We start from the raw sequence: 15914 nt of genomic DNA on the forward strand, positions 1-15914 counted from the left end.
ATAGTGTCTGCATGAGCATGCAGAAGTCAGTAATCCATCAGCCAGTAACTCAACTTCTGATTCTGAACTCAAAGAGTGTGGTGCTGGGAAAGCAAAACCGGTTAGGCAGCATCCGAGGAGCTGGAGAGTTGACGTTTCAAGCTTACGCTTTTCATCAAAAATGAGATGATGAGCTTCTGCCCGAAATATTGATTCTCCTGCTCCTCAGATGCTGCCTGACCAGCTGTACTTTTCCAGCACCACACTCTTTCACTCTGATCACCAGCATCTGCAGTCCTCACTTTCTCCTTCTGACTCAGAATGTCTGTCCTCCATTAACAAAGCACAAATGAGGAGTGTGATCAACACTCCTCACTGGACTGGATGGGTGCAGCTCCCTTGGTATCATCCAGGGCAAAGTAGTTCACTTGATTGGCACCACATCCACCAAACATCCAGTCCCACAACCATTGATGCTCAGTACCAGCAGTGTGTACTGTCGAGAAGTTACACTACAGAAATTCACCAAAGATTCTTAGATAGCACCTTTCAACACCATTATTTTTCAGACTAGAGTTCTGTGACCAGTGGAGTGCCATAAGGATCGATTCTGGGTCCATTACTTTTCATCATTTATATAAAAGATTTGGATGTGAGCATAAGAGGTATAGTTAGTAAGTTTGCAGATGATACCAAAATTGGAGGTTTAGTGGACAGCAAAGAAGGTTACCTCAGATTACAACAGATCCTTGATTAGATGGGCCAATGGGCCGAGAAGTAGCAGATGGAGTTTAATTTGGATAAATGCAAAGTGCTGCATTTTGGGAAAGCAAATCTTAGCAGGACTTTTACACTTAATGAACAGATCCTAGGGAGTATTGCTGAACAAAGAGACCTTGGAGTGCAGGTTCATAGCTCCTTGAAATTGGAATCTCAGGTAGATAGGGTAGTGGAGAAGACACTTGGAATGCTTTCCTTTATTGGTCAGAGTATTGAGTACAGGAGTTGGGAGGACATGTTGTGGCTGTCAAGGACATTGGTTAGGCCACTTTTGGAATATTGCATGCAATTCTGGTCTCCCTCGTATTAGAAAGATTTTGTCAAACTTGGAAGGGTTCAGAAAAAGATGTACAAGGATGTTGCCAGGGTTGGAGGATTTAAGCTAGGGGGAGAGGTTGAATAGTCTGGGGCTGTTTTCCCTAGAGGTTTATAAAATTATGAGGGGCATGGATAGGATAAATAGACAAAGTCTTTTCCCTGGGGGAGTCCAGAACTAGAGGGCATAGGTTTAGGATGAGAGGGGAAAGATATAAAAGAGACCTAGGGGGCAATGTTTTCATGCAGAGGGTGGTATGTGTATGGAATGAGCTGCCAGAGAATGTGGTGGAGGCTGGAACAATTACAACATTTAAAAGGCATTTGGATGGATATATAAATAGAAAGCGTTCGGAAGGATATGGACCGGGTGCTGGCAGGTAGGACTAGATTTGGTTGGGATATCTGGTCAGCATGGACAAGTTGGACCGAAGGGTCTGTTTCCATGCCGTACATGTCTATGACTGTATGACTGCTTCCATCTAGCAGGCTGATAGCAGCAGATAGGAGTACACCACTACCTGCAGGTTCCCTTCCAAACCACTTTCAATTCATACCTCCAGTCATTGATCCCACCAACGAGAGGAAAAGTTCCTTCCTGTCCTTCCCCCCCTAAGTAACCAATCTTTTAACAAGTTACCTACTCTTCCTGCTCTTAAACTCTATGCTTTGGCTAATAAAAGACCAATATCTCAAATGCTTTCTTAATGACATTTTCTCCCTGATTTGAGTTGATCATGCGACAAAGACACAAAAGAGCATTGGTGCAACACTGTAGTCCTGTTTGGACCAGTATGTACACATGTTGGATTGGTGATGCTTCCATTCATAGCTTGCAGATCATTGTGCAGTGGGTGAGGGATGGTGATGAATTCCTTTGGGAGCCAAGTTTGAGGAGGATGCTCCATTATCCCTCCCAGTTGATAGAGTCAAAGGTATTTGAGAGGTCATGGAAGGCAATTTTATAGGGATTGCTGATGTTTTCTGTACTTATCTTATTTTTGGCTTGCTGCATAGATCATGCCCACTGTCCTTCTCGAAGTGCAGAGTAGATCATGCATTATTGCTGAAAGTGTTTCTCCACAGTATTCCAGCATTTCGGCAGGGAATCCACCTACATTGGCAGCCTGGAGATTCCACCATAATTTGTAAGAACAAATCATCAACACCTTAGGTATTAGGCTGTGATTAGCACTGGTAATAGCTGATGTGCTTTTCAAAGTACATATACAGATAACAGAAGATCACTGAATTGAATATGATTTGTTATTGCATTGATGCTCTTTAACCATAAAAAATCTGGTGGAATTCTCCATTAAAATCCTGCAGAAAGGGTGAAGCTTACCTTCAATGGATAGGCAGTCATTTGACAATGAAATTATCTTTGACTGATGCATTTGATTATTTATATTGATTAAAAAACAAGGCGGCAGTACAGTTCTGTAGACATGGAAGACTCAGATAATCTTTACAAAGGTGGATTAAAAAAACATGGGCTAGTTTGGGTGTTTTGCATTTCACAGCACTTGTCTGGTGACTGTTTATCCCTAGGCTCATATTAACTAAAATGTCAAGCAGTCAGGAGTCACAATTTGGGATGCACTTCCTGACAGTGGGGAGGAGGTAGATTCCAACACGGCTTTAGCAGAGAGTTGAATGAGTGCCTGAAGGGGGAAAGAAAAGGGGTCAGGAACAGATAGTGAGGTAGGGCGAGGTGAGTTATTCTTGCAGAGTGACCTCTTCACAGACTGTAATCATTCTCAAGGTAGATGTCTTTTCTGTAGGGTGAGGAATTTCAAGACATAGGGGGCATATTTTTGAGGTGAGAGGAGAAAGATTAAAAAAAACATGAGGGCAATTGTTTTTACACAGGGTTCAAGTGTGGAATGAACTTCCTGAGGAAGTGATGGATGTGGGTACAGTTACAACATTCAAGAGACATTTAGATAAGTACATGAATAAGAAATGTTTGATGGGCAATTGTTTTTACACAGGGTTCAAGTGTGGAATGAACTTCCTGAGGAAGTGATGGATGTGGGTACAGTTACAACATTCAAGAGACATTTAGATAAGTACATGAATAAGAAATGTTTGATGGTATATGATGAAATGAGACTGGTGGGACCAGTTTAGTTTGGGATTATGGTTGGCGTGAACTAGTTGGACCGAAGGGTCTGTTTCTGTGCTGTATGACTCTCTGACTCTATGATTCTATGAGTGTGATATTATGTCTTGCATGTTAATTTTTGGTTTATTCCTTCAGATTTGCCTTTCATCTTATTGAAAATAGCCATCTTCATTTAGGATATTTACTTTTAATTTTTTCTTCTTGCTTTTCCCTATTACTAGTCTTAACTGGATAATACAATGATCACTCTTACTCAAGTGCTCCCTCACATATATTTTGTCCACTTGGCCCATTTCATTCACATTCACCTGATCCTGTTATCACTCCTTCCTCCTGGACCTATAAAATACTTCTGAAGGAGGTTCTCCTAAATGTATTTCATAAAATCCTCCCCTCCTTAACCATTTCTTGAACATTATTCCAAACAATATTTAGGTAACTATAGTTCCCCAATAATGCCACTTTATTCCAATGAAGAATCATATTGAATCAAAACATTAACTCCATTTCTCCCTCCACTGGGAGGGAGTTTATCCAGCATTTTCAATACTTATTTTATCACAGTTATATGGTTGGTGTATTTTCTGAAACCTTTGCTCCTTTATTTCTATCTGACTATTTGGAGGCTGATAGAATATCCCCATGAGCTGGATTTTTTTTGTATGTGGGATATGGACATTGCTTGTTAAGCAAACACTAATTGTCCATTCTAAATTATGTTTGTCTGGAGAGGCAATGGCCTAATGGTATTATTGTTAAATTGTTAGTCCAGAGACCCAGGTAATGTTCTGGGGAATTGGGTTCAAATCACACCATGGCACATGGTGGAATTTGAATACAATGAATAATTGGAAATTCAAGGCATAATGGTGACTATTGTCAATGGTCAGGAAAAACCCATCTGGTTTACTCATGTCCTTCAGGAAGGAAATCTGCCATCCTCAACCTGTCTGGCCTACATGTGATGAGTACTACCAATCTCCCTTCCTTAACTGCTCTGTACACTTCAGGTGTTTGAATATTAGTTACCCAGAAGTAACTAATTTTACGTGGCTCTTTAGTTTGTGGCAGTACATCTGACACTACTATTTTTGCTAGGCGAAAGTGAGGACTGCAGATGCTGGAGATTAGAGTTGAGAGTGTGGTGCTGGAAAAGCACAGCAGATCAGGCAGCATCCAAGGAGCAGGAGAATCAACATTTTGGGCAAAAGCCATCCTGATGAAAGGCTTTTGCCTGAAACATTGTTTCTCCTGCTCCTCAGATGCTGTCTGATCTGCTGTGCTTTTCCAGCGCCGCACTGTCAACTCTAATCTCCATCATTTACATACGTATATCCAAACCTGTCTTTGTATAGCTCATCGTCCTTCTTATTCTATTTCTGTTTAATATGGCACTATTCCTTTATGCTAATCATTGTCAATCGCTCTTTATACACCTTGTTCCTTTGCTTTACCTCTACATGTTAGTGGTCAGGTCAAGTTAATGTCAATCAATCTCAGCCACACAATACAGCTTCTCCATGAGGACTTTCATCAACTTCTGTTGGGATGGCACACCTCCCTTTATACGTCCTCCTGCCCCATAAACCAATCCCAATGCTGCAGAATTCTGAAGGCTGCTCCCTGGCATTATGCTTCAATGTAGAGACATTGGTGTTGGACTGGGGTGGACAATGTCAGAAGCCACACAATGCCAGGTTATAATCTGTGATGACGCTGCTCCTTTAACAAGGTGTGTTGTCCTTTGCTTTTTTATTCAGGGAGGTCATAAAAGACACAGACTCTGAAAAGTCTAAGTTTGAAATGTTTTAGGGCCAGTTTGATTATAGCTAACAGATACTGCCTCAGGCAACAGGCTTTCAGGTTTTTGAAAATAAATAATTATACAATGAAAGGGGTTGGGCCAGTTCTCTCAGCTCAGCTTTTCCCTGGTTGGTTTGGTTTTTAGCAGTAGTGTTAAAAAAGCTGCTGGACCCAAAGAAGCAGATCCCAGCTGATCTCTTCTGACTTCTCTCCTGTAAGACCCTGTGTTTGATTTTTAACTTTTGTGCCAAGAGGTGTTTATGGCAATTGTTGCAAGTATTGGGAATAGCATCATTAAGTTGGGATAATCTGTTGGGTTTTCAGATGGTTAAATTATTCCATATTCGGTTCTTTCTTGTTTGTGTTTCATTCAGTAATATTGTAAATAAATTCTGTTTTGTTTAAAACTACATGGTTTGACCAGCAGCATCCCTCCTGGAATATCTGCTGTGCACCTGCTTAAAAAAACTAACAAAGTGAGGGTCTGGGCTACCTTCTTGAAAAGCTTCGGGGGTGTCTGGCCTGGTCCATAACAGATTGGGGGCCCTTTGCGGGATTTGTTCCATAGATCCGATTTGGAATTATGGTTGTTGTTGGACCCAAAGGCAGCGAGTGGTAGGTGTTAGTGCCTTTTGTTCTGGGAATTGAATTTGGCTAATTTAAGTAGTGTTTGGGATACCAATGGCTCTTTCAATCACCAGGAGTTTTCTGGGGCTGGAAGAAGTGATCTTGGGGTTTTGCAAAAGGTGATTAAGGCCAAGCTGCTGGAATTAAAAGGCAAGTTGGAGCTGGTGCTGCCTCCTTCCGTGAGGAAAGGAGAGATAATTACAGCAATAGCTCAGCATTTACATTTGCTGGAAATATCATCAGAATCTTTAGAGATGGCTAAGATTCAATTGAAAATGAAGCAGCTTAGGTTATAGGTAAAACACGAGGAAAGGACAACAGAAATGAACATTTGAAAGCCGACGAAAGAGAGAAAGAAAGAGAGAGTGGAAGAGAGAGAGAAGAGAGAGAAAAGGAGAGAGAGGAAAGGGAGAAAGAGAGAGAGAGTTTGAACTTCCAAAATTGGCACTTAAACAGGAGTTCAAAAATTCACTTTCTGAAATATTGAGAATTCATATGGAAGAGCAGAGAGTTAAAACGGCAAGATTTGCAGGTGAAATAGCTGATGATTATGAATTGGTCCATAAATCAAAGTTTGGCTTCCAAAATCAGTTTCAATTCGTGAGGGATAGAAATTGGGGAAAAGAGAAATCCTCGTGTGGAATGGGTAAGGTGGGTCTTGGTGAAGATCATAAGGATAATTTACCACAGGGTAAAAAGGAAATCCTTGAAGGGGACAGAGAAGTTAACAAGCTTCAGTGTTGTCACAACAATAATGTAAACCATATGAAATCACAGTGTTGGTGGGTTAGGAAAACATTGGGAAGCCAGATTAAGGAAAACAGGATAAGGCAGTGAATTTTTTGTTGGAGTGGTAACGGAAGGTACAGTGGAGGCTGGAAAGCTGCACCACAATGAACAAGCTGGTCGGAGGTTGGTTAAGGAGGAAGTGCCAGATCTCCTTAAAACACATAACTGTAAAGTTTATTCACATCGGCCAGGAGCAGCAGGTAAAGTGGTTATAATATTAAGAGATACAGGATCCATTCAACCTGTGATGTTGAAAGATGAGGAGATATGTACCGCTGAAGGACTATAGCCAGAAAAGATACTGGTAACGGGAATTCACGGTGAGACAAGAAGTGCTTAATTATGTAATGTGAGGTTAGAGTGTCCAGTGAAAAGTGTGGAAGTCGTGGTAGGAGTACTGGACAAACTCTCTCAGCTCCAGGAATACAATTTGTCCTTGCTAATGATGTAGCTGGTTCACAGGTAGGAGTGCTGCCTACTGTGGTGGAAAAGCCAGTGGAACCTCAGGTAACTGAACCATTGCAGAACACATATCCTGGGATTTTTCCTGACTGTGTGGTAACAAGGTCACAAAGGCATCGGTTGAAACAGGACAGCTCAAAGAGTACTGATAAATAAGTTGAAGAGGAATTAGCAGAGACCCTGTTTGATCAGATGGTTGAGACAAGCCAGAAGCAGGTACATGACGCAGTTTACATATTTAGCTGAGATGAATTAACTGAGTTACAGCCGAAAGATGAAAATTAAAGCAATTGTATTGAAAGGCGGGCACAGAAATACAATCCAAATGTGTCCTTAAATGTTATTATCTTAAAAATGACATCTTAATGAGGAAATGGAGACCATCACATCTGCAGGCAGATGAGAAATGGTCAGAGGTTCATCAAGTCATATTGTCAGTGGGGTACAGAAAGAAGGTGTTACGAGTGGCATATAAGCTACCATTAGGGGGTCATTGAGGAGTGAGAAAAACACAAGCTAAAATACAAAACATTTTTATTGGCCTGGACTGCACAGGGATGTAGATGAATTTTTGCCAGATGTGGCATACATGTCAGGTAATTGGAAAACAACCGGCAGTAATAAAACGTGCACTTTTAATATTTAATTCTGCATTTAAGGAACATTTTACAAGAGTAAGAGGGGTGTTTATGGCAATTGTTGCAAGTACTGGGAACAAAAAGTGGGAATCAGTATTTGTTTACAATAATGGGTGACAACTAGATTTTCAGAGGCTGTTACGTTACGCAATGATGTGGAGGAGCCGGTGTTGGACTGGGGTGCACACCTGGTGTTGTGTGACTTTTAACCATTATGCAATAGCACAGCTAAAAGGACTGTAGAGGAGTTACTGACATTTTTCACTGACACAGACTACTGACAGATATAAAATGAGATCAAGCGTCAAACGTCACATCAAAATTATTCAAGGAAGTTATGGATAGATTAGGAATAAAGCAATTCAAATCAACTGCGTACCATCCAGAGTCGCAGAGAGCACTAGAGAGATGGCATCAAACATTAAAGACCATGTTGAGGGCTTATGGTCAGGACTATCCAGATGATCGGGATAAGGGAGGTCCATTTGTATTTTTGCGATCAGAGATGCACCAAATTAATTCCCCAAATTCAGTCCATTTGAATTGGATTTTGGACATGAGGTGAGAGGATGGCTAAAATTAACTAAGGAGAAATTGCTAAGTCAGAATTCAGAGACTACATATTTGGACTATGTGCCAACTTTTTGGGACTGATTACATTGAGCTGGGGAGTTGGCTAGATAGTATTTAAAAGTATCACAATGAAACAGGAGGCAGACAAGAAATCAAAAACTCACAATTTTGCTAGTGTTAGTGTTATTTTCAGTAATAGGTGAACCTTTAAAAGCAAGGTTTAGTGGACCTTATCAAGTTGAAAGGAAATTGAGTGAGGTGAACTATTTGATAAGGCCTCCAGACACAAAGAAATCTCACAGAATATGTCATAAGACATTGGTTAGGCCACTTTTGGAGTATTGCATGCAATTCTGGTCTCCTTCCTATCGGAAGGATGTTGTAAAACTTGAAAGGGTTCACTAAAGATTTACAAGGATGTTGGCAGGATTGGAAGATTTGAGCTTTAAGCTAAATAGGCTGAAGTTGTTTTCCCTGGAATGTCGGAGGCTGAGGGGTGACCTTATGGATGTTTATATGGATAGGGTAATTGGATGGGGATTCAAGAACTAGAGGGCATAGGTTTAGGGTGAGAGGAGAAAAATTTAAAAGGGACCTAAGGGGCAACTCTTTCACGCAAAGGGTGGTGCGTGTATGGAATGAGCTGCCAGAGAAGTGGTGGAGGCTAGGAAAATTACAACATTTAAAAGGCGTCTGGATGGGTATATGAATGGGAAGTATTTCATAGAACATAGAACATAGAACAGTACAGCACAGAACAGGCCCTTCAGCCCACGATGTTGTGCCGACCACTGATCCTCATGTATGCATCCTCAAATTTCTGTGACCATATGCATGTCCAGGAGTCTCTTAAATGTCCCCAATGACCCTGCCTCCACAACTGCTGCTGGCAACGCATTCCATGCTCTCACAACTCTCTGTGTAAAGAACCTGCCTCTGACATCCCCTCTATACTTTCCTCCAACCAGCTTAAAACTATGACCCCTCGTGTTAGTCATTTCTGCCCTGGGAAATAGTCTCTGGCTATGGACTCTATCTATGCCTCTCACTATCTTGTATACCTCAATTAGATCCACTCTTCTCCTCCTTTTCTCCAATGAAAAAAGTCCGAGCTCAGTCAAACTCTCCTCATAAGATAAGCCCTCCAGTCCAGGCAGCATCCTGGTAAACCTCCTCTGAACCTGCTCCAAAGCATCCACATCTCTCTTATAATAGGTCGACCAGAACTGGACGCAGTATTCCAAATGCGGTCTAACCAAAGTTTTATAGAGCCCGAAACGTCGATTCTCCTAATCCTTGGATGCTGCCTGACCTGCTGCGCTTTTCCAGCAACATATTTTCAGCTCTGATCCCCAGCATCTGCAGTCCTCACTTTCTTCTTTTATAGAGCTGCAACAAGATCTCACGACTCCAAAACACCATATGCTTTCTTAACAACCCTGTCCACTTGGTTGGCCATTTTAAGGGATCTGTGTACCTGCACCCCAAGGTCCCTCTGTTCCTCCACACTGCCAAGAATCCTATCCTTAATCCTGTACTCAGCTTTCAAATTCGACCTTCCAAAATGCATCACCTCGCATTTATCCAGGTTGAACTCCATCTGCCACCTCTCAGTCCATCTCTGCATCCTGTCAATGTCCTGCTGCAGCCTACAACAGCCCTCTATATTGTCAACGACACCTCCAACCTTTGTGTCATTTGCAAACTTGCTGACCCATCCTTCAATCTCCTCATCCAAGTCATTAATAAAAATTACAAACAGTAGAGGCCCAAGGACAGAGCCCTGTGGAACACCACTCACCACAGACTTCCAGGCAGAATATTTTCCTTCTACTACCACTCGCTGTCTTCTGTTGGCCAGCCAATTCTGTATCCAGACAGCTATGTTCCCCTGAATCCCATTCCTCCTGACCTTCTGAATGAGCCTACCATGGGGAACCTTATCAAATGCCTTGCTGAAGTTCGAGGGGTATGGGCCAAGTGCTGGAAAATCGAACTAGATTAGGTTGGGATATCTGGTCGGCATGGACGAGTTGGACTGAAGGGTCTGTTTCCATACTGTACATCTCTATGACTCTGTCAATATGCTCAAAAGATATTTTGACAGGGAAGGAATGCCAAAGGAAATCATGTTATTGGTTACAACACAGAGGGAAGAACCAAGTTCTGAGAATTCTGCATTGAACATTCCTCAAATTAAATTGGATAATGAGGAACTTGTCAAAAACTGGATAAAGTATGGAGTTAACTTCCAGAGGAAAATCAAAATGACCTGAAAGAGCTATTATTATCACATGGGAAGATATGTAGAAATAAGCTGGGAAGTATCAACCTAATTATGCATGACGTAGATTTTGGAGATGCTGCTCCGATTAAGCAACATCCTTATTGGCATAACATTCTAAAGTTGGTACAGGTTCAAAAGGAATTTGAATGCATGCACTAAGATGACATAATCAAAGTGAGTTACAGTGACTGGAGCTCAGCTATTGTAAAGGTGCCAAAACCAGATGGTACCCCACAGTTATGTGTGGACTATCGCAAAGTCAATGCAGTTACAAAGACTGATGCATATCTGATTCTGCAGTTGGAAGACTGTGTTGAGAAGGTGGGACAAGCAACTTATACTTCTATGTCGGACCTACTCAGAGGATACTGGCAGGTACCTTTGTCAGAAAGAGCGATGGCAATTTCGACTTTTGCAACGCTGAATAGATTATATCAGTTTAAAATCATGCCATTTGGTATGAAAAATTTGCCAGCCACATTTCAGAGACTGACCAATGTGGTCATTGCCTGACTACCTCACTGTTTTGTATATATAGATACCTCGTGATTTTTTTAGTTGCACATGGAAGGAACATTTGCAACATTAATCAAACTTGTTCGATTGACTTCAGAAGGAGTCTTGGTGATACACCTGGCTAAAAATGAATTTGCCAAATACTTTTCTGGGCCATGTTATTGGACATGGACCAATGGCTCCACAGACTGCACAAATAAAAGTAATTGAGAAGTTTCCCATACCATCGACAAAAAGACCAGTGCTATGATTCTTGGGATTGAGTGGATTTAATCGAAAATTCGTACCAAATTTTAGCAGTGTGGCTGCTCCACTCACTGAATTGCTAAAGAAAGGCAAGAGGTTTCAGTGGACAGCGGACTGCCAGAGGCCTTTGACAGCCTGAAAGCTGTAGTAACCACTGCCGCAGTATTAGCCACACCGAAATATGCGAAGCCATTCAAGACAGCTATCGATGTGGGTGTCAATGCTGTGCTCTTGCAGGAAGATGGTGAGAAAATAGAAAGATCTATCAAGTATTTTTCCAGGAAATTGAACATTCATTAGCAGAAATATTTGATGGTTGAGAGGGAGACTTTGAGCTTGGTGTTGGCATTACAACGATGTTTATGTTACCAGTAATGTGTCTGAGACAATCATATACACTGACCATAACCCATGGGCATTTGTGGAGAAATTTAAGGACAAAAATGCCAGACTATTTAGGTGGAGTTTGTTGTTACAGCCATTCAATTTGAAAATTATACATGTGGAAGGGTGAGAAAACATGATTTCTAACGCATTGTCGACGCTTGAATGAGAAATGGAGGTGTTCGGTGGCAGGAATGAAACAGACTGAATCAAAATGTGTCTGTCCATATTTGCATGATTAATGACCAATGTCATATATATGTGTTGTGTAGAGTGCTAACAGTTTAACATTAAGGGGTTTTGAAACAAAATCATATTTGGATATTGATGGTTCGTTTTGTTTTAAGAGGGGAGGTTTGACAATGCTGCTCCTTTCACAAGGTTGTGTTGTCCTCGGCTTTCTTCAGAGAGGTCATAAAAGTCACAGTTTCTGAAAAGTCTAAGTTGAAGCGTTTCAGAGCCAGTTTGATTATAGCTAACAGATACTGCCTCAGGCAACAGGCTTTCAATGTTTTGAAAAAAAAGACACTTGTACAATGAAAGTGAAGTGGCTTGTTCTCCCAGCTCAGCTTTTGTCTGTTTTTGTTAGCAGTAGTGTTGAAAAAGCTGCTGGACCCAAAGAAGCAGGTCCATGTTGATTTATGTCTGTCTTTGTCTCTCTCTTTCAACACTCTGTCTCTCTGTCTCTGTCTCTCTCTGATTTTTCTCCTATAAGACCCTGTGTTTGATTTTACCTTTTGTGCCAAGGAGTGTTTATGGAAATTGTTGAAAGTACTGGGAACAACATCATTAAGTTGGGATAATATGGTGAGTTTTCAATAATTTAAGTTATTCTGTATTCTGTTCTCTTTTGTTTATGCTTCATTCAGTAATCTTGTAAATAAATTCTGCCTTGTTTAAAACTAAGCGGTTTGACGAGCTGCATCTCTCCTGGAATATCCACTTTCCACCTGCTTAAAACAACAAGCAAATTTAGGGTCTGGGCTATCATCTTGAAATGTTTTGAGGAGTCTGGCCAGGTTCATAACAAATCCAACAGGTTTATTTAAAATCACAAGCTTTTGGAGCACTGCCCCATTGTCTGGTGAAGTGCATCAGCAGTCAAAGCAGCTGCGCTCCGAAAGCTTATGATTTCAAATAAAGATGTTGGACTTGCTGCTGGTGTCATGTGACTTCTGATTTATGCTTCAAGCCACACTTGATTCTGCTTATCTTCCAATTAGTATTTTTGCTATTCTATGGCACAGTATTCAGAGTAATGTAAAGATTACTACCTTTGAGGCCTGCTTTTAAATGTCAGCCCTTGTTCCTGAAAATCTGTTTGTAGGCAATCAATAGCTGTCCTCTGCATGTTATTGAACGGCTTGGGCAACACTTCTGGCTCTTCCCCTCTCCCTTGCAGAACACACTGCACTTTCTTCATGCTGTCCTCTACCCTGGAAAGCAACACATCATGCAAGATTCATGATTGTGGTTACAGAAATGCTTCTGTCTCCCTGATCAAGGAAGCTCCTCCAGCGACTACATTTTTACTCTTTGCTGTTCCCTCCTATGATGGCTCTTGTTCTTTTGTACTTTGTTTGGAACTTTCCTCCTTCCATATGTCATCATTCTCAGCAGCCTCCAAGGCTGAGTAGCTGTTTGAGAGCAGCACACATTCGGAACTCTCTTCACTTCTTGTCTTTCCCTATCCTTCCTGATGGTTACCCATCTACTCTCCTGAACTCATGCAGCCTGGGTGCTGAGCAGCTCCTGGGACATACAACCCAGGTAATTCACATCCACCCTGGTCCTCCGCATTGACTCCAGGTGTCCTTCAAAGCTCAGAAATCCTGAGTTGAAGTTGAAATAACTGAAGACACTTGGTACACATGTGCTCCCTCAACGACACTCTCCTCCACTCCCCCCCCTGCCCCTCTTCCAGCACACACAAACACACACATGTAAAGTGTCCTGTCATTGTTCTTGCTTAACACAGGAATCATGAGAAACAGGTCTCAGGTGCCCAACAATGATCTAAGTAACTGTTCTGATGCCCATTTACAATCTAATTATTATCATATTTAAACTATTAATTGTAATTCATTCCTCTGCTCCTGGAAGGTTGTTAATCTTTAGGTCAATCAGTTTCCTTAGTATATTTTCCCAACCACAAAACAGTGATCCTCCAATCTCTGATCATCCTACCTTAAGTAATAAGGGAAGCCTCAGAAGCAAACCAGCACCTGCACCATTCAAATATCCGAACATACAAACAAGTGAAGTAGGAGCAGGGGAAAGCCGATTAGCCTTTTGAGTCTGCTCTGCTATTCAATGAGATCACGGTTGATCTGATTACTCCACATTCCTCCGTACCATTTCAGCCACTTACAAATCAATAATCTATCATCTTCTGCTTTAAAACTATTCAAGGACTCTGCTTCCATCACCTTTTGAGTAAAGTATTTCCAAAGCTCACAGCCATCACTATGTAAATATTTCTGCTTATTTCTGTCCCATATGGGTCACCCTTTATTTTGAAACAATGACCATTTGCTGTGCATGTATTTATTTCTGCTGGTCTTTCACATTCAAAAGACACTGGTGTGACAGTTATGTTTTGTAGAGAATGTTCCATTGAAATGAATGCAGGCGTGTGTGCCCACTGCTTGGTTACACATCTTTCAAGGCTGCCAGCAGAGACACCCAATCTCTCACTTGGGCCCATACTCCTCCAGCCCAGTATAGAGTAGCATCCAACTTTCCCATTCATTGGGAAAGGCAAAATGAGTGCAACAAACACATTCAAATTTTAGCACCTGGTTGATAAATATGTAAATCAACAGTTTGACATATTCAGGAAAAGCTGACAGTCTTAATTCTTGCTTTCTTAAACATTTGGCTGCCTCTCATTGGGGTATATTGTGCACAGTCTTAGTCACATCATTATCTGAGTATTTTGAAATTTCACTTTTGTCGCCTTGAACGGAGTGTACTTTGATCTTCTCTTCCATCTCATGACCAAATGTTGCAGCAATTGTAGTGCCTAAGGATTTTGCCCACAAAGCTGTGAAATAATCCATTTTCCCTTTCTACAAATTTAGCATAATACCTTTCTTACACATGAGAGAAAATATAAACACTGAAGTAAAAAACCATTAACTACTAAAAAACCATGACTGACAAAGTTATTTGGAATCAAAGTTTAAAAGTGAAAATCACAACTACACAAAAGAAACACATTAACCACACATTGGGAATAATTCACTTCACAGCTGTCGTTCTGAGCTCCTGGTATTTGGTTCACTTACCACTCTGTTTATGTTAATGCCCTAGTCAACACCTTTTTGGACGCCTTTAAATAGGCAGTAGGAATGCACTTCTCTTTCAGGCAGCAGTTTTAAATAAGCCATTTGGAACTCTATGATGGAAATTGCCAGATTGCATGCTGTGTGATATCTGCCCATAATTATTATAGATGGGTCTTAAAGTTTCAAGACTTATTATAGTGAATATGCATCAGCCATTGTGTTGGTGACATGGGAATTTGATTGCAGTAAAGAAGGAGTTTGTAGGAGACAAATCTGAGATTAGTATGCTTTTAATAACCTATGTATTAATATACATTATAATTCATGTAATGGCTAAATAATTGCAGTAAAGCAATAAACTTCATAGTGTTCACTCAACAAGACTGTTCTAGTTAGACCAAAAAGGCAGATATCCCAGTTCATATGTGACTACTTCAGGCTCGAAGGAATCCCATGCCCCATAGCATTGACATTGAGTAATGTAAGCACTGATCACTAAAGGGAAAGTCATCGGGGAACTGTACAAAAAGAATTATCAACACCTTTTTCGACTGTAATTGTAATGACGAATGCAGAAAAATCTTAGAATATGAAAGATGCATTTAAGAGGAAGCTAACTAATAACACAAAGGAGGACAAGATAGAAGGATCACACAACACTCGGCTATAGTCCAACAGGATTAATTGGAAGCACACTAGCTTTCGGAGCGTCACTCCTTCATCAGGTGGTAGTGGAGGGCTCAATCCTAACACACAGAATTTATAGCAAAAATTTACAGTGTGATGTAACTGAAATTATACATTGAAAAATTGATTGTCTGTTAAGCCTTTCATCTGTTAGAATACCGTGATAGTTTCACTTCTTTCATGTGTAAATCACACAACCTTTTTTTATAAAGTTGCATTCTCAGGGTAGCTGTTAACAATGGTGATAGCTAGACAATATGTTGAAGGTGCTGACCCCCTGTGTTCTCTGTCTATGCCATGATGTCAAGATTGATTCTAATCTAAAAAGTGAGATAACGGAGTTCTACCTGAATGCATGCAGTTTTTGAGCAAAGTACAATGTAACCCTGCAAGTACAAATTTACCCCACA

This window comes from Chiloscyllium plagiosum, chromosome 3, assembly GCF_004010195.1.
Source record: "Chiloscyllium plagiosum isolate BGI_BamShark_2017 chromosome 3, ASM401019v2, whole genome shotgun sequence".
NCBI lineage: Eukaryota > Metazoa > Chordata > Chondrichthyes > Orectolobiformes > Hemiscylliidae > Chiloscyllium > Chiloscyllium plagiosum.